The sequence below is a fragment of the Lemur catta genome, chromosome 9 (assembly GCF_020740605.2).
Source record: "Lemur catta isolate mLemCat1 chromosome 9, mLemCat1.pri, whole genome shotgun sequence".
Classification (NCBI taxonomy): Eukaryota; Metazoa; Chordata; class Mammalia; order Primates; family Lemuridae; genus Lemur; species Lemur catta.
The window spans coordinates 70,248,694-70,270,928 of record NC_059136.1 but is presented as its reverse complement, the minus strand read 5'-3'; the positions used below and the strand labels follow the sequence as shown (position 1 = coordinate 70,270,928).

General features: G+C 36.8%; 1 pseudogene; it reads left to right on the top strand.

Moving 5' to 3' along the window:
* Window positions 1–273: 273 nt before the first annotated feature.
* Window positions 274–22,235, top strand: part of LOC123644413 — a 29,063-nt pseudogene continuing 7,101 nt past the window's right edge.

Genomic DNA, 22,235 nt, shown 5'->3' with positions numbered 1-22,235 from the left:
TGATTGCAAATGAAAGTAACATTGAGCTTCTATGTTATGGCTATTAAAATAGCAAATAATAAAGTATAATAATATTCAACTATGAATGTTTAGGATGCAGTGGGTTAAGCTCTGAATTCTTATTATATTTAAGCACTCCCATAAAATGTTAGTGGGAGTATTAATTGGCAAACTTTCTGGAAATGAATTTGACAATATATTTCAGTATGTTTCAAGAGCATTAACAAATGGTTTAGTCATTGCTGCCTCAGTGCCATGCTGGCCCCAGTGACAATGGACTTCAGGCCAACACCTGGGGATGCAGACTCCAGGCCCTCCACAGAAGACCCAGTCAACAAGTCCATCCAAGTGGATCTGGGCTCTGGGCCTTCCCCCTTGCTGACCCAGGAATCAGGTCAGCCAACTCAAGAATTCCAGGAGCAAGCCCCCTTGTGGACCACACCAGATGGCCTGTCCAGAATCTCTGGATGGGATGATTTTTGAAGGCCTTTCCCATACAAAACCAGTCTGCAAAGCTTGGAGGAAGTATGTTCTTCAAATATGCAGACACAACAAAGATCAAGAACAATCAAGGAAACATGAAATCACCAAAGGGACAAAATGAAGTACCAGGACCTGATTCTAAAGAAATGGAGATGTAGGAAATGTTGGACTGTTGCTCCATAGATTAATATTACTATATAGAGACAGAAATGATTTCAGGAGTTTTGCAGGACTTTGCCCTGAAGGAATATGTGAACGTGTTAGTACACATATCAAAAGCTGCCTCGCCTCAGGAGGGCATCTCACAGGTCAGTGGCAGCTGCTTTCCAAAGTGATGTTGTGTCTCACACCTGTGGCTTTCACCTGTTTTGTATGACAAAGCAGGTTTGCATGGAGCCAGGAGATGAGAGCTGACAAAAGAGTGCCCACCTGACAGACAGACACCTGCGGCCCAAAACAATTAGCCTAAGGGACAGTTCCTGCTTCACTCCTGACTACCTGTCTCAATCCACAAAAACTAGATAAAGAAATATACAGCCACTATGTTGCTGTTTATCCTTTCTGCTAAAGTAATAGCTTTGTCTTAGAACTTAGAAGTTTGTCTTAGAAAGATTTTGAAATGGTTTACTCACATAGAGTTAATTAAGGGATCTCTAGAAGCTTTTTGGGAGACTTTTAACCTAAAACGAACTACCTGTTATTATGTAAATCTGTTACTCCTGGCAAACGATCACTGTACCTATAAATACTGAGATGAAACTTTACTTGTGGCCTCACATCTCACGGGAATGCTGTGGGGTTTCCTGAGCCCCCACCTTTCATAAATCTATACTTTATAAAACTGTAGTTTCATCTCTGTGTATTCTTTTATTTCTATATTCTATGATTTTCTATTATTTCCTTATCCTTTGCAATGACCTCTGCCTAAGGGACCCAATTTTTTGCTGGGAGCGTAGCTAACTCCCTCCAAATGATGTATGTACTGTCAGACAAAGAATTCAAAGTGATTGTTGTTAGGATGCTCAGCAAACATCAAGGAAATACAGAGAAACAGTTCAATGAAATTAGAAAAACAATATGAAACCAGAATGAGGAATTTAACAGAGAGATTAAAATTATATTTTTAAAAAATTAAATAGGAATTTTGGAGCTAAAAAATATAATGAACAAAATAATGTAAAAAATATAAGGTATGAGATTACCTTTGCCTTATAAAGAAAAATAATACATTGAGAAAAGATTGTGGGATTTTAAATAATTTTTCCTCCATCTTTACACTTTTCTGCACTTTGAATATATTGTTCAAGTCTTGGTAACTGAGAGATGGTGTCATTGTTTACAGAAATGCATGAATCAAGAAGAGATTGGGAGCAGGATAATGTATCTAATTTTTAATGTGTTGGGTTTTGGAGAACATCAACATATCCAATGTGAAATTTTGCAGCATAACATGTACTAAATATCATGAAAATGACCAAGACTAAAAGTGCTGTTTTGTTTTGGAAGTCATCCACAGAGACATCATGGAAGCTGAAGTAATGGACAAAAATTTAAATGAATTGGGAACAGAGAAGGCCATGGGACTGAGCTCTTGAAATTCTCATTGGCAAGAATGGAGAAGGCAGAGAAACTGGTGATCAAAATGAAGGAGGAGAAGATGATCCTACTGTACCCTTACTACATGTATTTGTGGTACATGTTGTTTTATTGAACCAAAATACTTTGTAATAAACCCAAAGATTATCATTTTATATTAATAACATCAAATTAACTGGGATAAGCAATCTATCAGAAAGAGCATCAGAAGGGTCTAGCAGGAGCAGACATTAACAGCTTATTATAAGTAATTATAAATATTCCTGAGTTTTGAGGATGAAGGCCTCCCCATTAGGGATATAGCAAAGAGTATTTCCCAATTAGTATAGATAGTCTAATGGTTTGAATGCATGTGTCCCTCCAAAATTCATATGTTGGAACCTAAAGCTCAAGGTGGTGATATTAAGAGGTGGGGCCTTTTGAGAAGTGATTGAGTCATGAGTGCTGTGCCTGCATGAATGGAATTAATGCCTGTACAAAAGAGCCTTCAGAAACTGCCTGGCCCTTTCAGCTCTTCTGCCATGTGAGCAATCACCCCTTTTGCACTTCCACCTTCTACTGTATGAGGCTGCAGCACCATTTTGGAAGCAAAGACGTGCCTTTCCCAGACACCGCATTTGCCAGTGCCTTGATCTTATACTTCTCAGCCTCCAGACCTGTAAAAGCCAAATTTCTGTTGTTTATAAATTACCCAGTCTTAGGTATTTTGTTATAGCAGCACAAATGGACTAAGACATAAATCAATCAACCACTTACCAATCAGTTCACACCCTCTCTTGGATGATCCATTTTAACTCTCAAATCTCAGACCTCAATTCCTATTTATTTTTTTCTGAATCTACAAAGGTTTTGTTTATTTATTTCAAAATGTTAAATGGGTACAAATATATTTGTAATATGGCTTGAGTCAAGGCTATAAATGTGCCCATCACCCAAATAGTGTTCATTGTACCTGTTAGGTGTGGTTTTTGCCCCTTTGCTCCTCACCTCTCCTCCCTACTTGATTTCCAATGACTTTTACTTCCCTCTGTGCACTTGTGTGCCCTTTGCTTTGTTCCAATTTATTAGAGAGAATTCTTATTTATTAATTTCCCTTTGGAAACTATTCAACACTCAGGGTTGACCTTGAGTAAAAAAAGAAGATTTCATTTCAAGGGTGTTAGGGCTGATTTAAGGGGTGAAAGAAAAGGTCAAGAGAATAAGGCAAAAATCCATAAAGTATACTAAATTGATTTCTTGAAAATGGATAAAAATTTTATTTACTGTGGCTTCTCCTGGAGAGAAGACTCTACGCAGTTACAAGAATTACTCTGGCCTCCTCTTGGATCCAGTAATACCAGTAATAAATGGGGGAGGGAGTGTAATCCTGCTAATTCAAAACTGTTCTGTCCGTGGAGTACTTAAACAAGGGTTCAACCTCCAAATATCCTCCCCACTTTTATTAATTCACCTTCACATTAAAACACACACACACACACACACACACACACACACAAAATTGTGTCAAAGAAATCTTTAATGATCATCTGTTAGAAAATGTTCAACATTTTTAGTCTCTTCCACCTATAACCCTACACAACTTAGAGGATCTAGTCTATAGCTAAAACCAACTTTCTAAAGGATATACCTTCCCTGCCTATTTTCATTATTAGTGAAATACCAAATAACCTGAAATAAGCTCAAAATATGTCTTCTAAATATGATCATGCTCACAACTTTGTCCCATGCCCCAGTAATCTAATGCATAGCTCCTTTTCAAGTTGAGGCTGAAAGCCTTTGTAAAAGCCATTCCTAGTGTCCACAGTCTTCTGACTCCTTGCTGTGTAACATTACTACTATTTGAGCCTGATTAATTTTAAAAGTTTAGAAACAACAGTCCTGTTCAAAGCCACTCATTCTTTTCAACTTCACTTCTGTCTGATTGACACCAAACAAACAAAAAGAGCATTTTTCTAAGATTAGCATGCTGTCACTTTTCTTTTCCAATAAAAGAAACTTTGATGTAAAAATTTTCTCTGGAATCATAATTTCTCTATATGCATTGTATTCTGTTTATTTATTTTTAAATATCTTAAAAATTCTAGTTTTAGCCTTATGTTTGGGAGAAAACATTATTAACTTTTTAATGATTTTTTGTTTGTTAGGCTTTAAGGCTAAAAGCACTTATTCTTTAAACAAATATAAAAAATATGTAACCATTGTGATTGTCTTTTGATGATTTATCCTAAGTCTATGTAGAAGATTGGTTTTCTCTTTAGCTTTCCTCAATTATTTTTGCTAATGCATTAAATTCCTTCTTGACAACTGTAGGATTCAAAGAAATTCAAGCAAGATTAGTTCATTGTGGTTAATACAAAAAACCCTATCTCCTAAATAGTGTCAAAACTATTATCAAAAATTTCCAAAAACCACAGGCATTTTTACTGACCTTTATTCATTTTGATACTTTCTCTTTTGTCTTGCTCTACTCACTGGCAATGTAGTGCAAGTACCTCAGCCTGACATATAAAAAGGCCTTTTAGTATCGATATTTCAGTACAGCATCCTTCATTTATTTATCTGCAGCCTTCTCTGTTAAATGCAATACAGATTCTTACCATGTGAATCTCTCTAATGCACAGATATAATCACATCACTTTCTTTGTTTAAAAAAAAAAAAAACACATTTTAAAATCTGGATGGCTGGCCATTACCAAAATGCTCAACCCAGCATTTAAGGTCCAAACTAATCCGGAATCAACATGCACATTTGGGATTCTCTTTTCGTACTTCCCTTAATGTAGACAAAATGTTAACAAAAACAAGCATACTGTAGTCTTTCATTTCAGCATAATTAAATAAACATTTAACATATTTATAGAATATTTATTATTGTTTATACACTATTCTGGCTAAACATTCTCTCCCTGCTCTGAAGCTGCCAATGCCCTTATCCTTCCTCTCTCATTTGTATTTAGTAAAACTTTGTATGTGTGTGTTCATTTACATACAACTCGTTGCATTTAGATTTAAGGTGGTCACTTTATAATTGTTTGTCCATTCGTTAATTTACCAAACACATCCTGTGAACATAAACAAGAGTAAGACAAAATTTGGATTTTAAGGAATTCACAGTCTAAGGAGGCTGATGGAAACATAAACTACTGAATAAAATACTGTTATACTTTTCTGCTTATCTGCAGAATGAGTGCAACCTCACTCTGATGAGTAACCCACACAAGCAAAGCATGCATCACCCAGAGGCTCCCAGGATCAGTAGTCATCTCTTGGTCAGGCACTTCTGTGTAGTCACTGGCTTGAAACAAGTCCAGAGATGCTGTGTCAACTCTCTATTAGGGCTCCATTCTCATTCTCTTCCTTTATAGCTAGTTTAAGCACAATCTCTATATGTGACTTCACTTTTAATGCTGATGAAAGTCACCTTTCATGCCTGATTCAAACCACTCACAGAGATACAGACCCAATGAATAATACTTGAATTATCAAAAATCTATTCATAACCTCAATACTGTGACTATACAAAATGTTTCTAGTACTACATCGTATCAAATTTTATCAGCTTGTTAATGTCATTAGTAAAGCTCATTTACCACATACAAGGAACTAGATTACGCACTTATTCCATTATATTATAGAATCAGCAAAACTTGACTTTTTAGAAAAGTGTGGATAACTGTGAAAAATTAAATTTCCTCTTTCACATGTGTCAATTGGATTGTCATTTTTATTTTTTAGATGTAATTTAAGTAGAGAAACCAGGCTTGGGTCAATGAGCATTTATTCAATATCTGTTGCATGCAAATCCCTAGCCAATGGAAGAAAACTGAAAAACATTTCAAAGAAGAATTCAAGCTATAGCCTCAAGCAAAAATAAAATAAATAAGAGGAACTTTTTTCTTATTTTGCTTCTAGAAAAAAAAAGGCTCTCCTTTCTGTGCCTGAGAAGTAGAAGAGCTAAGGATATAAATGTTTGATAACCTGAAATAAATATGTCAGGAAAGAAATCTAACTTCTACCTTAAAGCAAAAGAGCAGTTAAAAGCGATATGAACTAGTGTGAATCCTCACTCTAGAAAAGCCCAGATTTATTACAAAAGACCTCAAAGTTTGGACAGCTTTGATCTTCAAATCATTTTGGTTACCTCCCAATCTACTTGAAAGACCCCATTTTAGCAAGTCTTAGGGAACATGGAGGCAAAATGCCTTGCAATTCCGTAGAAGATTCTGCATTGAACCATGCGGTCTTTGGGGCCCTGACTGAGAAATGGGTTTACTACAAAGCAACATGATACGATACATGAGGTGCTTATTTTAGCTAGACTAATAACAGAAGTCAATATATTAATATTAATTTCTAAATGTCTCCATGCTAGCTTACTGGTTAAAATAACTCATGTTCAAATATGTATTTATTCTATTCATTAGTGCATCTATTATATTATTAGGAAGCTCCAAGAGTGTCAGGCACTGAGGATATATAGATATGGTCTTTGTACAGGGATCCCATGGTCTGATGGGGGAAAGACATACACACACATAATTATAATACAGTGTGATAAATATAATGATACACAAATGAAGTAGGTGTAGTAGTAGCACAAGCTCAATTTGTCTTAGTACAGTTAGAGAAGACTAGCCAGGGAGAAAAGGAAACAACAGCAAGCAGCAGAAAAACCTGTGGAAGTCTGCAACAATGGCACTTCCAGTGAACTAACTATGCGAAAATAGGGGTCATTTCTGGCTTGTCTCTGTGGTACCTCTATGCTTACTTTCAGGAATCCTTGAGCCATGGTACTGACCCTTGGCCAAGAAAGAAATAAACTGTACTACCTAGTGACTGAAATGTGCTGTTTAAAATCTGAAACTCCTCAAGGCACTCTGCATTAGGTTGTCTGCATTGTTTCTTGAAAATGTATAAATTAGCCAAGCTGGAATAACAGAGACTGGAACTGAAAATCTGATAAAATATATAAAACAATAGCTTTCAAGACATTGGACATAAAGAAATAAAGGGTAGTGATCCTTGAGAAACAGGAAACAAAAGAGGTGGCACAGTGAAGGGGAACCCAAGAAAAACCCTGAGTTGGTCTCCCTGAGTTGAAGAGCTGGAGCTAGGAGTCCAGGAAAGCCAAGATGGCTGCCGTTCACAGAGCAGAGGACGGAAGAGGCAAGAGCTGCACAGAGTAAACTACAGACATCTTCAGAAGGTCCCCCTTGTGTACTGAGTTGAGTGCTGATCAATACTTGTTTATAAGGAAACTACCTCAGTTTTAAGAAGAACCATCCAAAAGAGGGATCAGTGCCTAGAAATCTCACAGTGCCGGGAGTAGTGCAAGATCCCAACAGCCATAGTGGGAAACTTCATAATTTACTGGATATTAGCTATAGCATTAAAAAGGGTCTTGTGGCTGGGCGTGGTGGCTCACGCCTGTAATCCTAGCCCTCTGGGAGGCCGAGGCGGGCAGATCGTTTGAGCTCAGGAGTTCAAGAGCGAGACCTCGTCTCTACTAAAAATAGAAAGAAATTATATGGACAGCTAGAATATATATAGAAAAATTAGCCGGGCATGGTGGTGCATGCCTGTGGTCCCAGCTGCTTGGGAGACTGAGGCAGGAGCATCGCTTGAGCCAAGGAGTTTGAGGTTGCTGTGAGCTAGGCTGACGCCACAGCACTCTAGTCAGGGCAACAGAGTGAGACTCTGTCAAAAAAAAAAGAAGGAAGGAAGGAAGGAAGGAAGGAAGGAAGGAAGGAAGGAAGGAAGGAAGGAAGGAAGGAAGGAAGGAAGGAAGGAAGGAAGGAAGGAAGGAAGGAAGGAAGGAAGAAGGAAAAAAAAGAAAGAAAGACCACTCCATAAAAAAAAAAAAAAAAGGGAAATATATCACTAAACTAAATGGTGCTCTAGTGCCACCTAACAAATCTTAAAGCAAGACTCAAAAGATAAATCTGTTGTCTGATATTGAATCAAAACTCATTAGGCAAGTACAATATGGAAGATGTGACCCTTAATGAAGAGAAAAATGAATCAATCAAAACAGAACCAAAAATGATACATACTATAGAATTAGTTAACAAGGATTTAAAAGTTATTATAAATGGTATTCCATATGTTCAAGAAGCTAGAATAAATTTGCAAATAAAAACACAGGAGATATTTTTTAAAACCCAAATTAAACTTCTAGAGATGAAAGAATACAATGTCTGAGATTAAAAATACACTGTCCAGGATTAACAGCAGATTAAGCATGACCGAAGAAAAGACTAGTGAACTTGAACACAGATCAATAGAAATCATCCAAAATTTTTATATATAATAAAAAAGATAAATCAATAATTTGTGCCTGATTTAACCAATTATGCAGTCTAGTTTCAGTTACATGATCAGCGGCTTGTAAAAGGTAAATTTGGCTCTTCTGAGAAAAAGGTATCTTGTCCTATCGTGGTGATCACAATCTGAAGGTGAAGCACATCTTGTGCAAAAAGAGCCCTGTGATGGTTCCTCAAAAAATTAAAAGTAGAATTACTATATGATCCAACAATCCCACTTCTGGGTATATACCCACAAGAACTGAAAGCAACGTCTCAAAAAGATATTTGTGTACTTATGTTCATAGCAGCATTATTCACAATAGCTAAAATGTAGAAGCAAGCCATGTCCACTGATGGATGAATGGATAAGTAAAAATGTAGCATAAACGTATGATGGAGTATTATCCAGCCTTAAAAAGCAAGGAAATTCTGACATATGCTACAACATGGATGAACCTTGAGCACATTATACTAAATAAAGTAAATCAGCTACAAAAAGACAAATACTGTATGATTCTTATATGAGTTACTTAGAGTAGTCAAAATCATAGAAACAGAAAGTAGACTGATGTTTGCCAGGAACTAGAGGAAATGGGGAATAGGGATTTATGGTTTAATGGGTATAGAGTTTCAGTTTTATAAGATGAAAAGAGTTATGGAGATGGATGGCCGTGATGGTTGCACAACATTATAAATGTGTTTAATACCACTGAGCTATACACATAAAAATAGTTCAGGTGATAACATCTTATGTTATGTGTATTTTACCATAATAAAAATAATTAGACAAAACAAAAATGTATACAGTTATCACCTCTTGCACATCTAATAGTTTAGTAGTGGCACAAAGAAATAATAGGAAAATTGCAAGGCATGGTAATTGCCTTTAAAACTTTTTAAAAATAAATTTTAAAAGAATTTAAAAAGAGACCTATGAGCTGTGTCTGGTCCTCTCTGATATTTGTACCATCTTTCTGCTGCTACCATCCTTTATCTTTCTTAAAGCTTTACATGAACATACTCTGTGAAGTTTTGTGTTCAATTATATGACGCTATACAATAGCAGGAAATTGCAGAAGTTTTTGAGGAAAAAGTAAATTATGGTCAATATAAGATAATAATTTAAGGTGAGGTAAAGAAGATAGAAGGAGATTGGATTTCTATGTTTGCTTTGCTTTGCCTTTTGCAAGGGCATAGAATGAAATATGAGGCAATGTAGTGAGGTGGATAAGAATATGGCCCCTAGGGTCAGACTTCCTCTGTCCACTTCCTAGCTATATGATTGCTGTATGACTTTGAGCAAGTTGCTTGACCATTCTGAACCTTAATTTCTTTATCAGCATCTGGCAAATCTGTCAGACGGCAAATACCATATGAATTTGTAATGTGTAATTTGATTTTATTTCTATGTACAACTCATAGAAAATATCCCTATTTTATTAATTTTACTAATAAATAATATTAGCTTTCAGATTTGAATATTTACTCCAAAAAAAAGAGAAGAAAATGAGAACACAATGGCAAGAAAACTGTATGTCACAGTGACTACGGTATTTTTTATTTACAAATCCTTGACTCTTACATAGTTATTCTTTCATATAGTGACAAATAAACTTCAATTTTTTAAAAACATTTTTTGTCAACAGACCTACATAGAATTGACAGATGTCTCAATAAATTGAATACTTTCTTTTTACCTCAAATATAAAAGCAAATGTATTCAGAACAGAGTTTACAAAACATATACTGGAACAAATAAAAAAAGAAAATTGAACAATTCACTGGAAAGAACAATTCCATAAGGGTGAAATAAATATCTCCTTTTAAATCACTAAATAGACTTAAAATCATCTAATATATCTTGAATGACTACAGGAGAGAGAAGAGACAGATTAATTCATATCACTACATTAGCCCAAGGTTTTTGAATATTAATAAGTCATTGCTACCTGCTTCACTCGCTCAGGTGCTTATTTATGCACATCAGATTGTTAATAAACTCACAGTAAATTTAACACTATCTTTTAATTTCAACTGTAAAGAGGTCAATAGACTCTGCATCTTAAAATATTCTATCTTCAAAGCATACTTTGAAAGTGGAAAATGCTAATTATAATTAATAAAAACATAATTTATTTTAAAACTTACATGGAGGAAATGATGAAATGAGTTATTTTTGTCAAGAACTGTGAAGAGCCTGAAATTTTACTCTCATAAATTTTTCTGCTGCTATTTGATTGATATTGACAGAAGACATAAAACTCCTGGGTCAGAGAGAAGGGACTTTATTACTTATGTTACAACAGCAATGTGAATCCCTTCTATAACTCCTGTGAAATGGTAATTTGGTTTTGTTTGAACAGGTCCAATATCAGAGAAAGCACTATTATAATTTCTTAAAGAACATAATTGTACATCTTTATTTTAGACACCTGTGCTCATTTTTCTGTAGGACAAAAATAGAACTATTGAGTAAAGAAACATGCACATTTTATATGTAGTTACTAATAAATTGCACATGTACATGCACACAAAAACATGTACTGAACTAATTTATACAAAAATCCATGCATGGCAGTCATAAGGCGACAGGTTAAAACTCAAACTCAGGAAGGACATTCCACCAGTTAAACAGATTCTGCAACAGATCAGTTTGCTTTGGTTTAGATAAGTATTTAATAAGGAGATTGGAGGGCTTCTGTTTTTAGCTCTGACAAGCAAAGAGCTTAGTAGTCATCATTTCCATCTTTACAATAAGAAAACAGCTAACCCAACTGACAAACGCTTTTCTTAGACTCATGAGAGAAATAAGGTCACAGGGCAAACCACCACCCCAAATTCTGGAGAGAGACAGACAGATAAGAGAATTACAACCAAGACCAGCTTGCACGGAGCAGAAGCCTCCAGAGTAATGAACTAGTAACTTGTTTGGTAACTTTGACTAATGACTAATGACTAATTGCTGGAAGCTGAATGTAAAGTAGTACGAGAGTGAGAAAGTCCTGGGATCCACTCTTCGGGAAACCAACACTCTTTCGTGGGTTTTACCTCCAGACACCTGACCAGATCCTCAAGGTGAAGATCTGAGAAAAGTCCCCTCGTATTTTGAGCAAATAAGAGAAAATTAACCATTTTGAAATATGCCTTCACAAAAATTAACTAAAAATGGATCATAGACCTAAATGTAAAATGCAACTTTAAGCATATTAGAGCAGCTTGCATCTAAGATTTCTCTGAAAATCAACCTTGTGGTGCATGCTGCACCCTGGGAACTTCAATATGCAAGTCTCCCGATGGCAACTCAGTTGGTCCCGAGCCCTTGCGAATACCATGTATTTTCCAGGAAAGGCTCTGAGAGCACCAGCTGCACTCTAGGAGCACTCTTGGCTCCTATTCTAAAGTATCCTCCCCACTTTCCTGAGTCTCTGCAGAAACTTACCAAGGTACTCTGTTGTCCTCCACTACAAACACGGGCAGCCTCGCTGCATCATTCCCCCAGGATGGCCTGTAACCCGCTGCAGCCCTCCACTTGGGATGTCCAATAAATCATGGTTTCCCAATAAGTAAAAAGATCTTTCTTTGTGTCTTGGAAGGGGGACAGAATTGCAAGTAAGATGAGTAACTACTTCAGGAAAAAGTGACTTTCTCTTCTTTGTGGCTTGAAAGCTTCACAAACTTCAACGGAAATGACACTTAATTCTTACATGCGTCTCCCTGGCAAACCAGGCATGTCGCACATCCTTTTCATAGTCTGTGGCTGACAGAAAGCAGGATGACGCTAGGTCATAGGAGGATTGGGCAGGCCACAGTCATCATTCATGAGAGTTGAGCATTTCTCATCATTTCTCCTTTTTTGCTGACCTAGATAAAGTCTCTCTGAAACAGTGGTGCATACTCGATGCATATTCTCTATGGCATAGACATCGCTGCATTGTTCCAGGGAGGAATATAAACACTGAATAGCCTCTCTAGGCCATGTAATTCAGCGATGTAACATCACTGCTCATAACTCTTTTATCAATATAGTTTAGCTGCTTCTTCGAGATTTTCCTTACCTTATCAGATAAAGGGGCCACCAACAGCATTCAAGGTCAGAGAAAAAGACAATTTCATATCTCACTCTAGTGCCACTAACACTGCTCTGGGACTTACCCTGTATTGCCCTTTGTGACTTGTCACAATTATAAGCCCATTATGTTCTTGCCCCTAATAGTTTCCAGTCCCTCAGACTATGGTCACTGCAACCTCCAGAGGATGGAGCAATCAGGGCCTGCTCTCAAGTAGGGGCATGAACAACCCAACTTCCCATTCAGCCTCTCCTGTTCTTTGGCCTCAAATCTAATGAGTTTCTAAATCCTGTTGTTGCCTTCTGAGCAAGGGTTTCCCAAATCCAATTGTTAATTTCTTTAGGCATTCTCTTTATAATTCAGGCTTTATACCACTATAAGAAGAATCTCTTAAAATGTTATTTTCGTCATTTTTTACCCTGCCCATTTCTTACCCTGTGCAAAAAACCTTCATTGACTCTAGAGGAATAGAATCAATGCTTAGTCTGGTATTCATGGCTTTCTGCTCTAAAGTTATTGGCTTATTACCCACAGATCTTTATATGAATTCTCTAATCTGACCAACTGGTTAATCATCAAACATACCACAAACTTTCAGAAATCACCCAGACTTCTCTGAGTTCTCAAGTCCCAACTGATCCTCTCTCCTCATTACTGTCACTGAATTATTATCTGCATAAATCACAAAGCTGAAAAATACATAAGCCTTTTGATTGTCTAAGTTTTAAAAAAGACAGGACTTCAAACAGCAATAGAATTTTCACATGGCATCTCCAAGAAGATGCCAAGTCCAAGAAGAAATGGACTATAAACAGAGATTAGGTTTCAGAATGACTTTTAAAAACTCCAATGTCTTATCAATTTTCTGCTGTATCACCTTATATTAGTAAATTTTTTCAAAGCAATGATGAATGAAAAGACCCCAAATCATATCTTTAGGGTCCTTATTATATAAACTCTATCATTAGGCTTAGATCAAACATCACTGCGCCTTTCTCCACACAGCAAAAATTATGTGCTCTCTCATCCGTGTCCCAAAGCATTTTCTTTATACAGCTGTTTCAGTTTATATCCCTCAGTTTCCTTTTCATGTATTTGTGATAATCTGTGTACTCTGCATGTCAGTAGCATCTATTTTTTAGCCTCTTTTTCATTCTTTGGAAAGATGATTATCTTAGGGTAAAAAGTACTATTTTTTCCAGCATTCTCCAACCCCCAATAAAGGAAAAGAATCTAGCTCTGCCCTATGTGACTTATATTATGTAGCTATGGTAATGTGTAGTACTAGAGAGGAAATGAGAGAATTCATGGGTAAAATATGCCTAGTTTTGAAGTAAAAGATGTAAATATATTTTAAATGGAAGGAGAAGCTAATGATGAAACACACTTCATTATTAATGCAAAGGTTTGGGAAGGAAGGCATTCCACCAAAGTATGCGTGAAGGTTCCTTTGGCTTCTGCAACACATCCATGAGACTCTCTTTCTCCCAGACAGTATCAGAGGAGAGTCAAGAAGCAGGGCAGAGATAGGACAGGCACAACTGCATGAAGGCTCCTGGGGCCAACCAGAGAACTACCAGATGTCATTTATTCACATGAAATTGTGTGCTTTTATTCTGTTTTGTTTTTTCTGAAAATTAAGAAAAATGACTCTTTAGATAATCTTTCTTAACACTGGCAATTAAGTCTGAGGATTAACTTCACATGAACATAAATGTACTTAGTATCTCATTTTAAATGCAATGAACCTTTATTGATGGTCATCTTAGCAATCTTCTTTGAGTTTCCAACCCCTTCCTCCACTTATGTAGCACTGAATATTAGCCCACTGTGTTTGCAACACTCCTTATACATATTTCTTTCTTAGCTCTTATCACAACATGTTTTAATTATTAATATTTGTACATACTTGTGTTTCCTACACTAGATCGTGAACTCTTGGAGAACGGAGATCTTGTTTTATTTATTCCTTTATGTATCCTCGGCATCCAACCTCGTACAGGGCTCATTAAAAGAAAAAAAGTTACTTGACCAAAAAAAAAGTAAATTTGTGCCAAAGTGTCATGGTTTTCAATATTTTATTAAAGAAATAAAATAACAGATGCTGGCAAGGATGTATGGAAAGGAGAGTGCTCAAACACTGTTGGTGGGAATGTAAATTAGTACAGCAACTATGGAAAGCAGTATGGAGGTTCCTCAAAAAACTAAAAACAAAGCTACCATATGATACAGCAATCCTACTGCTGCATCTATATCCAAAAGAAAAGAAATTGAAGAGATACCTGCACTCTCATGTTTATTGCAGCACCACACACAATAACCAAAATATGGAATCAAAGTAAGTGTCCCTCAGAATGGATAAAGAAAATGCAGTATACATACACAAAACAATATTATTTAGTCATAAAAAAGGATGAAATCCTGTCATTTGCAGCTGCATGGATGGAACTGGAGGATGTTATTTTAAGTGAAATAAGCCAAGCACAGAAAAACAAATATTACTTGTTCTCACTCTTATGGGGGAGCTAAGAAAATTAATTCCATGAAGGTAGTGAGAGCAATGGTAGTTACCAGAGCCAGGGAAAGGTAAGGGTGAGAGGGAGATAAAGAGAGATTGGATAATTGGTGCAAAAATATGGTTAGATAGAAGCAATAATTTCTAGTGTTCAATAGCACAGAAGGGCAACTATAGTTAACAAGAATGTATCGTATATTTTCTTTCCCCGGTGTATGTTCTTGGCACCTTTGTTGAAGACAAGTCCACTATACATGTGTGGATTTATTTCTGGGTTCTCTATTCTATTCTATTGGTCTATGTGTCTGTTTTTATGCCAGTACCATTCTATTTTGGTTACTACAGGTCTGTAGTACAATTTGAAGTAAGGTAATATGATTAGTCCAGTTTTGTTCTTTTTGCTCAGGATAGCTTTGTCTATTCTGCGTCTTTTGTGTCAAAGTAACTAAAAGAGAAAATTTGAAATGTTCCTAACACAAAGAAATGATAAATATTTGAGGTGATGGGTATCTCAATTACCCTGATTTGATCATTATACATTGTATGCATGTATCAAAATGTCACATGTATCCCATAAATATGTACAACTATTATGTATCAATCAATCAATACCAAAAAATTAATATATTGTTCAAAAATTCAGTATACATCTAATTTAACACATAGAAGATATTCAAGGCTGTTTGTTCTTTCATTTATTTATTTATTTATTCATTCATTAGCTTATATTTGCCAAATGTCATTAGCATCAAAGATTCCCAGATTAAGGATCAGGTGCCAATCATTTTCAGTTATACAAGTCATTTTCTTACTTGTGTTTGTGTCTGATAAGGATAAAATGCATTTTACATTCCTAATTGAGCAGTGATATTTACATTTCTTACAGGTAAAATTCATGTTGCCTTTTTCTTTTTTGTATTTCCCTCACCGAAATCTAGCAAATAATTTGTTTAAGAGGCAGACTTTTAAAACTTCCAGAGCTTTTGCCTAGGCAATTGTAGAAAATATTTAACAAATTATTAATCATTTTATCACATAGCATATTATAAAAAGTCATAAACTAGCATAAACAGGATGTTATATTCTTCTGAAAATGCTATGTTTCGCGATAGGCAAACACCCAGTACATTATTAATTACACAACCTAAACACAATTCTCTGCCACATTCAGATCCTTGATTTAATGGTAAAAAATATATTCTCATAAATAGCATTAATCTCTAAGTTGCAATAGTTAATTTTTCATAGTCAGATCCAACAAGACAATTGCTACATTTACACTGCAAATATAAAGTAATAAAATGGATTTTAACAAGAATACCAGAACATATGCCTCCAAATGTGTGTCACCATTCAAAATATTCATATTGAGACATTTTTAATTATTGCAAGAATATTGGTATTGCCCCCAACGTTTATCATGGCAGTAATAGAGGTAAGTTTAAGTTAGGGTAATAACAAAAGGAAGAAGTGATCACTTTTGTTGGGGGGTTTGAGAACAACTTCAGAAAGGGACTAGCATTCATGTATGGTCTTGAAAGACAAATAGATGTTTTCTCACGAGGCACATGCAAAAGAGACTTACCGAGAGATGGAGGAGCTTCGGTCATTACCAGTGGTTTGGGTGATCGTTTGAGAGTACGGGTGAGAAGCTGAAGGAAATGAGGAGGATGGAGCTCCATAGGTAAGTAAAAGCAAGGTCACCGAAGGCCTTGTGTATCATGCAAAGAGTACGTAAGAGAGTAGTGCAATGGGATTTGCTTTTTAAAATAATTATTCTGGTCATAATATGGAGGACAGTTTATCGAAGTATGAGGCTGGAAGAAAGACGAGTTAAGAGATAAGTGAGAGCTGAATTATGACAGCTGGAGCGAGGATTGATTAAAAAATGATTTAAAAGGTAGAACTGATGAGAGTTAATGACACATTACATAAAGACTCCCATGGAGAGGGAGGAGTGTAGGCTGACTCTTGGGTTTTTGGCTTGTGTAATGTATGGATAGTGGTACTATTAGCTAGATAAAGGAATATAAAAATGGGTCATATGTGGAGAAAGAATACTCAGATTTGAAGATGCTGAGCTATACGTATCTGTGGATTTTTTCAGTTGAATCTGATTTCAAGAGACTGATCAAGCCTAGTGAGATAAATATAGGAGTAGTGAGGATATCGGTGGTAAAAGAAACCATGAAGTAGATGAATGCACCCAGAAAGCATATAAAGAGAAGAAGAAAAGAAAGCCAAGAGGGGATTGAAGGAGAAGGATAGTATTGCAAAGCAGACAGAGATGTCAGTGGGTAGGAGGAGATTCAGCAGTCTTAAAAGCCAAGAGATAAAAGTTCAAGAAAAAGAAAGTGATAAGGAAAAGTAAAAATTACTAAGCAATATGTTATGTATGTGCTTCCTTCTATGCTATTTTATCTAATTCTCGAATCAAGCCCTAAAGCAAGTGTTTCCTATGCTACAGGTGGGTAAAGTAGGCCAATTTGCCCAAGGTCAACAGTTAATAAGTTGTGGAATCAGGATTTGGACTCAAGTCCACCTGTCCCCAAGACATATTAATGCTACCAACAGCATCAAAACATGAAACAGAGGCAGATGCACATTGTATGTGATAATGAGAGTGTCATCCATAGGGTGACTAGATAACAATGAAAATGAGGAATTAGATCCAATAAACACTGACTTTATCTTCAAAAAGTTTGGTTTATGGGTTTTAGTGAAAGGAGATACTAGGCATGAGGGACTTTTTTTCCAAAATGAGAAGGACTTGATCATGCTGATGAGAAAGAACCAAAGGAAAGAGAGAAGTTGCAGAATAAAGGTAATTAAATAAGCCAGATCTTTAAGAAGATGGGATGAGTTGGGGATTAGACACCAGGTCAAAAATTAGCTTTGAAACTTTACCTTCCTATGATTTCTAGTTCCAAGGGAAGTCACTAGAGCTATAATTCCAAATTGTGTTTTTTCTCTGCGTGGATTAAAGATATGCCACTAAAAAAGGAGAAGGTCTCATGGCCAAATGTTTTGGGGAATTTCTGGGTAAAATAAGGATCCTTTACTAAAGAACTTTACAGAGCCATGAATATATTAATGTGCATTATGAATATCCACAATTTTAAAAAAATTGTATTTCCCAAGTATATTTAATCAAAGGAACTCTTTATTTCCCTAAAACTTCCTTCGGTCTATAGGAGACAATTTAGAAAGATTACACTGAAATATATGTGTTCTAATTCTTTAGTGGAGATCTCATTACCACAACAAAGCTCAAAAAAACCTTCTTGCACTGATTTCCAAATAAAGTCTTTCTTCTGAGGTCCAAAACAATCTCAACATAATATATTTAATTATTATTTGGATTAGTTAGGTTCCTCTGAGAGGCAGGCACCAAGACAGGGTTAAATATGCAAGGGGTATATAAAGGGAAAATTCCTGTGAGGGAAAAGAGGGAAGGAAGCCAGAGGATAAGGGCAGAACAATCAGACTGTGATGCAGGTTTGACCCCAAAGATGCAGAGAGAGGAAGGAGAGGTTGGTAAGAAGAGTCTCAAACTACAGATCTAAGAAAGTTTAGATTAGGCCAATAAGGTGTCCTGGAGCCAAAGTGACCTTTGGGATTTGCCTTAGTATCCCTGCCAGCTCAGTCATCAGGAGAGAGTAGCCGGTGAGAAGTGTGACCTCCATGCAAATGCAGTGGTGGAGTCATAGATTTGAGTGTTGTGTTTTCATGGCTGCTGCAGTCCACCCTGCATTGCACAGCTCTTCCATGATTCTCATGGGTCTCTCTTCTGAATAAAAGATTTTGAAAAGGAATTTAGTGGGATAAACTACAGCCATCATCACTGTAGCTAATCTCAGGGGCACAGCTGGTATCCATTCCTTCCCTTGTCCACCATTCATCCTAAGTCCTCTTCATTCATAGCCGTCACCTTGGCAGGTTATGGTGACTTTCCTCGTGCTGTGACTCAAACCTACAGTCTTGAGGGGTCTGGATCCTTGGTAGTCATACCTTTTTCAGTCCAGGATTGTTGCAGGTGTTTGTTCACAGTTATGAAGGGACTAGGATGTACCACAAGGAATCCATGTGAATCCCCTGGGTGCTGCATGTGTTCCTCCCTATGTAAAAGAAGTCTACCTCCTCCTACTGATCAGCCAATTACCCCTTCCAGACGGCTGTCTTCTCTTCTTGTCTTCTGATTCCTGGACACCAGGAGTCTAAAGCATCCTTGCAGCAGCCATGGCATAATGTTCAATTGACTCCTTGTTGTATCCCTGGCAAGAGCATGCCCCCTTGGGGAAACAGGACCTCCAACCTTGCAGTATGAAGACTTGTGGGGATAGGAAGTACAAATTCCCCAGTTATCCCTGGAGTAATCGCAAGTGGGCCACTCCTGTTTCCACCCTTTTTCTCCTGGACACTTGTATTCTTCCTATTGGAGACAGGGTATCATATAGAAGTCTTTGATAGCATCCCATCCTTCCAGAGTGTTAGCGCTGAGCTGGCACTACAGCTGTGCCTTTCAAAGGTCATGCCAGCATTCTATGAGGCCAGCTGCTTCTGAACATTGTGCCCATGATACAAAGGATCACATGTTCACAGGCCCACTCCCTTGCCTTCTCTACTGTGACCTGGGTCCCCTGGTCAGGTATTATGCTATATGGGATTCCATACCTGTAGATCAAGCACTCCCTAAGCCCCAGACAATGATACTGGCTGAGAAAAATAAAATAAAAGGCAAATCACTCTCAGTATAGGATAGAAGGGGTTCAGTGTAGTCAACTTGCCACCAAGTGACTATTTGGTCTCCTTGAAGAATAGTACCATATGGGGGAAGAGGAGACTCTGCTTTGTCTCAGTTTCTGACAGTTCGACATTTAGAGGTATAAATTCCCAGATCAGCCTTGGTAAGTGGGAATTCATACTATTTGGCCCAGGCAGAACCTCCATCAATGTCACCATGGCAGTGTAAATTTTGGTGTAGAATCAGAAGTAAAATGTCTGTCCCATCAGGAAAAGTCACTAAATCATTTTAGCTGTACTTCTGTCCCATAGACTACCCTTAGAACTTATGCTTATATGATCCCAAACAAGCAGTAAATGTAAATTATAAATATCAGTGAGTGTTCTCATTATAATTTTAACTACTCAACCCTATACCTGTTTAATAAATAGTCCACAATGGGATTGTGGACAGACAGGGCAGGAAGGAAAGGGTCAGAAAGGAACTATCAAAAAGCAAGCAGGGGAGAATACTGCCCTAAAAAAAACAAATAGTATGTATAATATAACCAACTTAAAAAATGTCATTAAAGCATAGTGAGAAGACTGTGTAGATCTTACCTAAAAATAAGTATAAAAATTTTGTTTCCTAGAGAGGCCAAGGCAATCTCAGAGAATTTCGTCTGAGCATACTCCATACCAGTATAGTGAAGAATAAAGAGCTCAGAGCCCAGGGGGGGGGGGGGAACATAGTGAGAGATTCAAGTAAAAATAAAATGGCTACAATAGAGTAATGAATCATCCTAGTACACTACAAATTGCCAAGGAAGTCATTTCTCATCATTTGAATATATATTTTTTCACATTAACCAATGGTAGCTGTAGCAAAGAGAGGAAGAAGGAAAGACAGGAGGGATGGACTAGAGTGATGCACGGCAACTAGAAGTCTCACCTGGGAACAGCTGGCAAAGCTCCCAGAGGGAAAGGGTCTCCTTAGACAGAAGTAACCACAGCTCAGCTTCATCTTTAATGCTGATAGGGAGTCCCTATGATTTGTAGTTCTAACCAGGACATTTTTTAAGTGAAAAGGAACACTATTTATATTACTCTTGGACAACAGATGTATTCTAGGACTGCTTCAACTAAGTGAAGATATGTGATCACCCTACTTGCTGGATGATGGAGATGGGGAGGATGGAGGCACTGGGAACTACCAAGCAGCAGCAACCACAAAATTGCCCTTCGGGAGTTGCAACGTGGACAATGGAAAGAACAAGTAATTCTAAAACACAGATCTAAATGTGATATAACTCAAGTTTAAGAGAGAAGCACAAATGTTGCAGCGATGATAGTCTGGTGGAGCTAATCAGGAAAGCCTAGGAGAAACTAATAAATTAAATCGTTCACCAAATAAAGTGAACCACTTTGGAAAAAATTTTTTTTCTCAAAAAGGATAGGACAAGATGTTCATTTTTAGTTTTTGCTTTGCTGTAATTGGTTCTGCTCCTATTACAAATTTTACCTGTCAGTAAGAGAAGAAGAAAATATAAATCAAACTCAGAGACCTTGAGTTTCCCAACCACAAAGCTTAATAAGCAACATAGCAATAACAAGTGGTAGTGGGTGAGCCCATTTCTAACTTCAGATTAATCAATGAAGTAGATTTTTATACTTGTAATTATTTACAATAAAATTTTACACTGTATATAAAGACACCACTGTATTCTCTGGAGTTTCGACATCAAAACAGCAAGATTTTCCCCTTTGATCATACATCTTCACTCTGTTTCATACATGAAATGTTTATGTTCAATTTTTGGATAAGATCAAATCTTGTTCTATAAAAACTCTATGTTGGTGCTTTTGAAACTTTGATATGCATATAAATCACTTAAGAATCATGTTAAAGTCCATGTTTTATACACCAAGTCTGAGGAAAAGCATACGCTCCGCGTATGCTCCCAGGGGACACTGATGCTGCTGGCCCATAGAGCCACACTCTGAAAAGCAAAGGTCTATATTGCCCTTCTACGTTCTAGCTGTATAACCTACTTTTTGGAATCATAACCCAAATCACAAGAAAGATAGACTAAGTTGAAACATCTCCAATAATGCTTCCACCAATCACCTGAGGGGCTTTTTAACAGCTAGATGATGTTTCCACAGGTGTTGAGGATGCTCAGGGATATGTTTATTTAAAAAGTTCACCAGGTGGTTCTAATGACCAGCCAGGTTTGGAAATTATAGTTGAAACAAACATGCTAACACCAGAATACTCACATAAAACCTGGATAGCATCTTGTCTCTGTTACTGCAGGAAAAAAAAATTCAGTTTCTCACCATCAGTGCTATTTGTGAGCATTGAATCCCTATAAAAAAATTAAATGAGATCCTTAGACACTAGATATGGAGGAAATAATATTATTTTCCAAGTAGAACATGAACAATGTACCTGGGTATATAGTCCCTTTAAATGCACTTGAGTCCACAGCAGGAGCTATGGCAATATTCTCTAACGTGAACAATGCAGTTTCCAATTCAATTATT